The sequence below is a fragment of the Cannabis sativa genome, chromosome 5 (genome assembly GCF_029168945.1).
Source record: "Cannabis sativa cultivar Pink pepper isolate KNU-18-1 chromosome 5, ASM2916894v1, whole genome shotgun sequence".
Taxonomy (NCBI): Eukaryota; Viridiplantae; Streptophyta; class Magnoliopsida; order Rosales; family Cannabaceae; genus Cannabis; species Cannabis sativa.
The window spans coordinates 70,122,820-70,132,947 of NC_083605.1; positions in this window are offsets into that span (position 1 = coordinate 70,122,820).

The window sequence follows — 10,128 nt, forward strand, 5'->3', positions numbered from 1 at the left end:
TGTTAGCTTTAAGAATTGTGTAAGTTAGTTTCTGGAGTTGCATAGAGATTATTTTCATCTTTGTAAGCTAAGTTAAGTAGGTATTTTAATGGTTGTTTTGAATTTGAGTTTGTGAGCTCAAGTTGGAGCTCTAATGGTGAATTGAAGTTTTGTTTGATTTGTTGAGTTCTATTGCTTGGGTTTGGTTTATTATGATGCATACAGGTGTTCTGGAAGTTTTTAGAAAATTTGGGATTAAATTGAGTTGTGGGGGTCGGATTTTTGGTTCCCAGTTCAGAACCGGAATTCTGGTTCCTGGGAGCCTATGTCAACCGGTCGGCCGGTTGGTCCCAGGAACTGGACTTCTGGTTGGGAACCGGCCTGCCGGTTGGGGCTTTTTCCCGAGCCCTAGTTTTTCCCGTTTTTAAGTAAATTAGAGTGTTGGCATCCTTTTTATCGATAGGGTTAAGTTTAGTTTCTATTTTAAATCCCCGATAAGTGTTTTAGCGAGTCTCTCATCGGATTTTAAACATTATGGTTTAGGGCCCTGTAAAACGTCGAGCTGCACTTCCACTCAGGCTGACCGGCACACTTGAGCAAGGAACGAGGTAAGATAGCGTAAGAATATATGTATATGAATGTATATGCTTGTTTTGAATATTAATGTGGTTACGGTGTTACCAACACGAGTACCCAGGGTACATCGTGTTCGTGGTACAACACTTAGTAATTTCTGGGAGTACAGTTAGGGCTCTACCAACACAAGTACAGAGTTGGTACTTTAGTGCATTTGGTATAGTAGTCGTACTACCCTTAAGAACGTTCTTAACCATTTGGTGAGCTTCGTTGTTAAGCTCAGGGCAGCTTGATCATAAAGCTGGCCGCGTGCTACTTTTATATATTTCTTGCATATCTTACTGAGTCTGTTGACTCATCAGTTTGCTACCTTGTGTAGGTAAAGGAAAAGCAAAGCTGGAGGAACAGTGAGGTGGAACTCGGCATGATTGTACATATCGCGGCAGTGCAACCTGGAGGGTTTCGGTTTATTAGTATTTTTGAGTCTGTATTTTGAGGATGCTTGTCCGCTAAATTTTAAAAAAAAAATATATGTATATGTACATATTAGTAAAACACTTTTAACAAGTATTTTGATACTCGGGATCCCGATCCATATAATTATTAATATATTAATTATAAAAATTAGACTTCGGATTTTACTATTATAAAATACGGGCGTTACAGTTTGGTATCAGAGCCACTGGGTTGTCCACTGAAGACCGTCAAGATATGTATAATCAAGGCCTGTGTCGAGTTCAACTCACGGTTCCGTAAGCTTTATTTCTTTTGCAAACTATTTTAAGATATGTTGTGTTGTATATATGATTAAATAAGATGTTTTAAATTTTAATTGCGGTCTTGAAAGTATTTTGACCACTGTCTGACCTACGTGCCTTGTGGGTTCGCAGGCTAAGTCCTAAATAATGGACGACCAGCGAAACGTTAGAAGGCAGGGTGAATTGGTTGAGACCGGAGGTGGTCGGGGTGGTAGAAATCCCCAAAACCCCCGTGGGCGCGGTAGAGGCCGCGGTCGAGTCCCGAGAGGTGGACAGGAGAATCCACCTCAGGCCCCTGTTGATTGGGAACAAAGGTTTGCTGAGATGCAAACTAGAATTGAGCAACAAGAAGAAGAGATCCGACGACTCAGGCAACGGGATGCTCCTGTTGAGCCTCCCCCGCAACCGCCTGCTGCGGCTCCTGCAGTTCCCGCAGCCCCTGTGGTGCCAGCTGAGCAAAATATTGCTGGTAACCGCATGGAGCCTTTATATGAGAGGTTCAGAAAACAAGCGCCTCCAGTATTTCTGGGAGGCCCTGATGTTTTAAAGGCGGAGCAGTGGTTGACTGTTATTGAGAAAATATTGAATTTTATGGGAGTAGCTGGAAATGATAGGGTGGCATGTGCCACGTTCCAATTTCAGGAGGATGCCCTGATTTGGTGGGAAATGGTATCCCTCACCAGAGATGTGACCAGAATGACCTGGGAAGAGTTCCGGGAATTGTTCAATGCCAAGTATTACAACGAGGCGGTCCGCAGTGCAAAGCGGAAGGAATTTGTTGAGTTGGTACAAGGCGAGGGTATGTCAGTGACCGAATATACCACCAAGTTTGATCGCTTGGCCAAGTTGGCCTCCGGAATTGTACCAACAGATTTCAGCAAGAAAGAAAAGTATTTGGCTGGGCTGAATGCCAAAATCAGACATGACCTGGTTATTACAACAAATGATACCACAACCTATGCAGAAATGGTTGATAAGGCTCTTCGAGCTGAAGGAGCAGTTAAATTCTTACAAGAAACCCGAGAGTCTTCTGGTGTTGGTGGGATTACTACTCTCCCTATGTCGGGTCCTGAAAAAGAGAGTGGGGGTTCTACCCTTGAACAGAGGAAAAGAACTTTTCCATCTTCGGGAAGTTCAGGGCAAGGAAAAAGGTTTCGAGGAAACCAGAATAGAGGAGGATGTCAGACTTATTCTTATCCTGAGTGCCCGCGTTGCAAGAAGCATCATCCCGGGGTTTGTAACCGGAGAGCCTGTTTTCAGTGTGGTTCGGTGGGACATCTCAGGAAAGACTGTCCTCAGTTGAGGAAAGAGGAACCGAAGCCCGAGGTCAAACCTGTACCTGCACCTGCTCGTGTCTTTGCTATAACTCAGGCAGATGCTGCTGCCAGTCCTTCAGTAGTTACAGGTCAGCTTCTAATCAATGGTTTTGCTTATACTGTTTTATTTGATTCAGGTGCTACTCGGTCTTATGTGTCATCAAGACTCCTTGATCAGTTTGATAGACCTAGCGATATTCTTGAGACGGGGTTTGGAACCCTGTTGCCTAATGGAGAACTAATTATTTCAAGAAAATGGATTAGGTCAGTAATAATTAGAATTGAAGATAGAGAATTGAGTGCTGATCTCGTGGAGTTACCATTGGCCGAATTTGATATTATACTTGGTATGGACTTTTTGTCCAAATACTCTGCTAGTATTGATTGTAAACGGAAAATGGTGACTTTTGAACCGGAAAATGAGGAACCTTTTGTTTTTGTTGGTTCGGTCCAAGGTTCTCGTGTTCCAAGAATCTCAGCGTTGAAAGCTAGGGATTTGTTACGAGATGGATGTGTTGGATTCCTGGCAGTGGTAGTAGATTCCAGTAAATCTGTGTTACTTGGACCTGAAGAAGTTAAAGTGGTTAAGGAATTCCTGGATGTGTTTCCAGAGGAATTGCCCGGATTACCACCTCAGCGGGAAATAGATTTTATTATTGATCTAATTCCTGGAGCAGAACCTGTTTCAAAGGCACCCTATCGAATGGCACCTGCTGAATTAAAAGAACTGAAGATACAACTCCAAGAGATGTTGGATCTAGGGTTCACTCGGCCTAGTGTGTCACCTTGGGGAGCCCCTGTGCTTTTTGTGAAAAAGAAAGATGGAACTCTTCGGATGTGTATTGATTATCGGGAGCTGAATAAGTTAACCATTAAGAATAAATATCCTCTGCCCAGAATTGATGATTTATTTGACCAACTCCAGGGGAAGACAGTATTCTCTAAGATTGACTTGAGGTCTGGATATCACCAATTGAGAATTCGAGAAGAGGATATCCCGAAGACAGCTTTCCGAACCAGATACGGTCACTATGAATTCCTGGTTATGTCTTTTGGATTAACAAATGCACCGGCAGCTTTTATGGATCTCATGAATAGAGTATTCAAGGATTTCCTCGATAATTTTGTAATAGTATTTATCGATGATATTCTTGTGTACTCTCGGTCAGAAGCAGAGCATGAACAACATCTTCGAATGGTTCTGCAGCGGCTTAGAGATCATAAACTTTATGCAAAGTTCAAAAAGTGTGAGTTCTGGCTGTCGCAAGTGTCTTTTCTAGGGCATATTGTTGGAAAAGACGGAATTATGGTTGATCCAGGGAAGATTGAAGCGGTGAAGAATTGGCCTAGACCTAAAACAGTCACTGAAATTCGAAGCTTTCTCGGTTTAGCGGGTTATTATCGGCGTTTTGTGGAAGGATTTTCCAAAATTGCGATGCCGTTATCCGAGTTAACTAGGAAAAATCAGCGATTTATATGGTCAGATAAGTGTGAAAAGAGTTTTCAAGAGCTGAAGCAACGGTTGATTACAGCTCCTGTCCTGGCCTTGCCATCTGATCAAGAAAAGTTTGTGGTGTATTGTGATGCTTCAAGGCAAGGTTTAGGCTGTGTGTTAATGCAAGCAGATAAAGTCATAGCTTATGCTTCCCGACAATTGAAAGATTATGAGCAGCGCTACCCAACTCACGACCTAGAACTTGCAGCAGTGGTGTTCGCCTTGAAAATTTGGCGACATTACTTGTATGGTGAAAGGTGTGAGATCTATACTGACCACAAGAGTCTCAAATATTTCTTTACTCAGAAAGATTTGAATATGAGACAGAGAAGGTGGTTAGAATTGGTGAAAGACTATGACTGTGAAATCTTGTATCATCCTGGAAAGGCAAATGTTGTGGCAGATGCCTTAAGTAGAAAAGGACCTGATCAGATAGCTAATATGGTCATGATTTCCTCTCAGCTAGCCTCGGAAATGTCTAGGGCAAACATTGAGTTGGTGACTGAGCAATTATTTAATCTGACACTTCAGTCAGATTTGTTGGAAAGAATCAGAATGGCTCAGTTAGAAGATTCAGAATTGGTAAAAATTCGAGAAGATGTCTTAGCAGGCAAAGCTAAGGACTTCTCCATTTCTGACAATGGGATACTGTTGTTTAAAGCACGGGTGTGTGTCCCTGATTTCAGTGAGCTTAAAAAGGAAATTTTAGAAGAAGCTCATACTACCCCTTACTCATTACATCCAGGAACCACCAAAATGTATCAGGATTTGAAGCCCTATTTCTGGTGGTATGGGATGAAGAGGGATGTAGTGGACTATGTCACTAAATGCTTAACCTGTCAGCAAATCAAAGCTGAGCATCAACGACCGGCGGGGTTACTTCAGCCATTAACACTTCCAGAATGGAAGTGGGAAGACATTGCCATGGACTTTGTGGTTGGCTTGCCTAGAACCACAGGAATGTACGACTCAGTTTGGGTTGTGGTGGATCGTTTTACAAAGTCAGCACATTTCTTACCTGTTAAGGTAACCTATTCAGTGGATCAGTATGCTGATTTGTACGTGAAAGAAATTGTCCGTCTTCATGGAGTACCGAAGTCAATTGTTTCAGATAGGGATCCTAAATTTACCTCAAAGTTTTGGATGAGTTTGCAAAAGGCTATGGGAACTAATTTGAAATTCAGTACAGCCTTTCATCCTCAAACAGATGGGCAATCTGAACGAACCATCCAGATACTTGAAGACTTGTTACGAGCTTGTGTTATGGATTTTGGAGGGTCATGGAGTAAGTATTTGCCTCTGATTGAATTCTCCTATAATAATAGCTATCAAAGTACCATAGGAATGGCTCCCTATGAGCTGCTCTATGGAAGAAAATGTCGTTCCCCAATTCATTGGGACGAAACAGGAGAACGGAAATACTTGGGCCCTGAATTAGTCCAGAAGACAAATGAAGCAATAGACAAGATCAAAGCCCGAATGCTTGCTTCTCAAAGCAGGCAGAAAAGTTATGCAGATCCCAAGCGACGGGATGTTACATTCCAACCTGGTGATCATGTTTTTCTACGAGTATCCCCGATGAAGGGAATCAGACGCTTTGGGAAGAAAGGTAAATTGAGCCCTAGGTTTATTGGACCTTTTGAAATTTTGGAAAAAGTTGGGCAAGTTGCTTATAGGTTAGCCTTACCTCCAGCATTATCAGCAGTGCACAATGTGTTTCATGTTTCCATGCTGAGGAAGTACGTGTCTGATCCAATGCACGTTCTGAGTTTCGAATCATTGGAATTGCAACCTGACTTATCATATGACGAACAACCAGTGCAAATTTTGGATAAAAAGGAAAAGGTTCTCCGAACCAAAACCATATCATTAGTCAAGGTACTCTGGAGAAATAGTAAAGTGGAAGAAGCCACTTGGGAACTTGAATCTGATATGAGGACTCAGCATCCTGAATTGTTCAGGTAGATTTCGGGGGCGAAATCCTTTTAACGGGGGGATAATTGTAAAGACCGCATATGATTAATACCTTAAATTATTAAATAATTAGGGTTCATGTACGAGATTATATTATTATTAATAAATAATACGATTATGGGAATTTATTTGAGTTCATATATATTTATTATGTTATTTATGTAATTTCTTAATTTCTGTGATTGTGTTCGGAAGCTGTGGAAGCGACGTTGGGCCTATAGAGAGTCGCATTTTATATGGTTTAGAATATTTTTCGGGATATCATTGTTAAGTTTTAGCGGTGTTGGTATTTTCGGGGTTTGGAAAATGACTAATTTACCCTTGGGATGTTTTAGTTATTTCTTTTATTGGAGAGGGGCAAGAAGGTCTTTTACAAGACTTCTTTTGTCTTATTCTAGTTATTATTTGGCTGTGAATAGGTTAGTGAAGGAAAAAAAATAAGAAAAAAGAAAAAAAAAAGAAGAAGAAAGAAAGCTTTGCTTAAGCTTGAAGAAAGGAAGGAAAGATAGAAATCTCTCTCTCTCTCTTTCGATTCTCTTGGGCAGCAGCTGGGAATTTGATTTGTGTAATTGAATTAGAGGATATTGGTTGTGATTGAAAGCTTTGTTTAAGGTAATTCTTCATATCTTCTTTCTTTTGAAGTTTTGGTAGTTAGGTTAGGTTTTAGTAGGAATTTGGGGAAATTGATGGCTGTTAGCTTTAAGAATTGTGTAAGTTAGTTTCTGGAGTTGCATAGAGATTATTTTCATCTTTGTAAGCTAAGTTAAGTAGGTATTTTAATGGTTGTTTTGAATTTGAGTTTGTGAGCTCAAGTTGGAGCTCTAATGGTGAATTGAAGTTTTGTTTGATTTGTTGAGTTCTATTGCTTGGGTTTGGTTTATTATGATGCATACAGGTGTTCTGGAAGTTTTTAGAAAATTTGGGATTAAATTGAGTTGTGGGGGTCGGATTTTGGGTTCCCAGTTCAGAACCGGAATTCCGGTTCCTGGGAGCCTGCGTCAACCGGTCGACCGGTTGGTCCCAGGAACCGGACTTCCGGTTGGGAACCGGCCTGCCGGTTGGGGCTTTTTCCCGAGCCCTAGTTTTTCCCGTTTTTAAGTAAATTAGAGTGTTGGCATCCTTTTTATCGATAGGGTTAAGTTTAGTTTCTATTTTAAATCCCCGATAAGTGTTTTAGCGAGTCTCTCATCGGATTTTAAACATTATGGTTTAGGGCCCTGTAAAACGTCGAGCTGCACTTCCACTCAGGCTGACCGGCACACTTGAGCAAGGAACGAGGTAAGATAGCGTAAGAATATATGTATATGAATGTATATGCTTGTTTTGAATATTAATGTGGTTACGGTGTTACCAACACGAGTACCCAGGGTACATCGTGTTCGTGGTACAGCACTTAGTAATTTCTGGGAGTACAGTTAGGGCTCTACCAACACAAGTACAGAGTTGGTACTTTAGTGCATTTGGTATAGTAGTCGTACTACCCTTAAGAACGTTCTTAACCATTTGGTGAGCTTCGTTGTTAAGCTCAGGGCAGCTTGATCATAAAGCTGGCCGCGTGCTACTTTTATATATTTCTTGCATATCTTACTGAGTCTGTTGACTCATCAGTTTGCTACCTTGTGTAGGTAAAGGAAAAGCAAAGCTGGAGGAACAGTGAGGTGGAACTCGGCATGATTGTACATATCGCGGCAGTGCAACCTGGAGGGTTTCGGTTTATTAGTATTTTTGAGTCTGTATTTTGAGGATGCTTGTCCGCTAAATTTAAAAAAAAAAATATATGTATATGTACATATTAGTAAAACACTTTTAACAAGTATTTTGATACTCGGGATCCCGATCCATATAATTATTAATATATTAATTATAAAAATTAGACTTCGGATTTTACTATTATAAAATACGGGCGTTACAGAGTTATTTTTATGTTATTAGCAATAACATATATATGCATTATACATAAATTTTATGAGAATGATGTACAATAATGACATAGCGAACAAAAATAAATAACATAGTGATATATAGAAATATTTATTTTAATTAATAAAAAATACAATAAAATTTATTATTTTCTAATTAATAAATATATTTCTTTAATGAATAATTATTTTATTTTTATGTATAATTAACATTCTATAAATACAATAAAAAATATTTTAATTTTAATTTTTTAAAATAATATATAAGATTCATGTACTCAACCAAACAGTATAATTCAATTAACGGGAATATGATTACATATTATCCTACACAACCAAACACAGTTTACACATTTCTCTATAATTATATTCTCCTTCATAATATTTCCTATAATCAAATTATTTTGAACACCTCATACCAAACGCCTCCTATGTATTATAATTCCCTTTACATTGTAAAACTAACATAATAATGATTACATTATTAAAAAAATATCTCTTTTGCCTTTTATTTACTTTTATTAAATTTTAATATTAAAAATATTTTTGTCAATATATTACTTACTTTATCTAATTACAATATTCATTACACAGTTAAACCAAACATCATAATACTATTTCTATTACAATTCTTATTCCATTACATTACCATTTTCATTATACTTCATTACATCAAAACAAACATCACCCACTGGTAGGCCAAACACTCATTGTAGTTTGAGTGAAATTTTTGTTTTATTCTTATAATACACATGTTTTGTTTATTTATTTAATTATTTACTTTAAAGTAAATATGATAAATAATAATTATAGGTGGATATGTATTCTATCTCTTACCAATCTAAGCAGAGATAATTAATAAGCTTTAAAAAAAAATACAATTCTCTTCTTAATTCATGAAATTTTAGTGATGTTTTATTTAATTTTTAGAGTTTATTTTCTTATATATTTTTGTCATTGATCCAATAAATAAAATTCTAAATTTGCCACTCAATCAACCATATAAATTATTGGTTTGAATTGTATAAACTTTTTTGTTTAATTTTTTGGTCAGCCATTTAATGTCGATGAAAATCGATTAATGATTACTTATGGTTGATTATTAATTAGTGCTCATAATATTTTAATATGGGTATATATGTTTGAAAATAATAGGGAATATCAAATATATGATTATTGTAAAGGAGTTTATAGATAAAAATAGCCGTATGTTTAGAATTGTCGAAGCTAATAACATTATAAGGTGGTTTGACATAATAATATAATATATATGTGTTTGACTTGAATATATATCTTATATTTAGACCTAGACTACTTGTAATTGAATATATCAATTCAAATTCAAATTCGATATTTTGCTTATTAATTCACCGCAAAATTTAACATCACTGGCTGCATTATTATTATTATTATTATTATTATTATTATTATTATTATTATTATTATTATTATCCAATTTTATTATGTTCATCCTTTAAAACAAATTTTACTCGTTGAGAGTTTTGATAATAATAATAGAAAATTTTACAATGTACTAATCTAAAAAATATATATATTAAGGGAAATTTACACCCTGTACTGATATTTCCCATTTTATTTCTTTTTTACTGTTACACGGCAATTATTATATTTTTACTGTGTATACTGTTTTTTTTTTTTTAATTTTGTTCAAACCTATTTAATTTACTGGATGATTTTTATGTCAGGTTTTTTATTTAATATACTGATTGTTTTTTATTTTATTTTTTTAAAATTTAAATTTTAAGTCCAACATGTGGTCCCATTTTTTAAAATTTATACATGTGTTTTGGTGATTGATGGCTTACATCACTTTTTTGACTATTTTTTTTAATTAAATTTGAAAAAGTGAAATACCCACCCACCCACCCACGTGATCTCCATTAATTCCAAGGCTTTACATATGTTTTCTATTTCTCTCTCTATCTCTTTTTGTGGGTTGGTATCTATTAAAAATTTCTTGAGATTGGTGTCTTGCATAAAGAAAATTTATTGAGATTAGTGTCTAAGATGAAGACCATCAACTAAGGACTTTAGATAAAATCCTTTTTCCCACTCTTCACTATTTTAAAAATTTACAAAACTCACTCCTT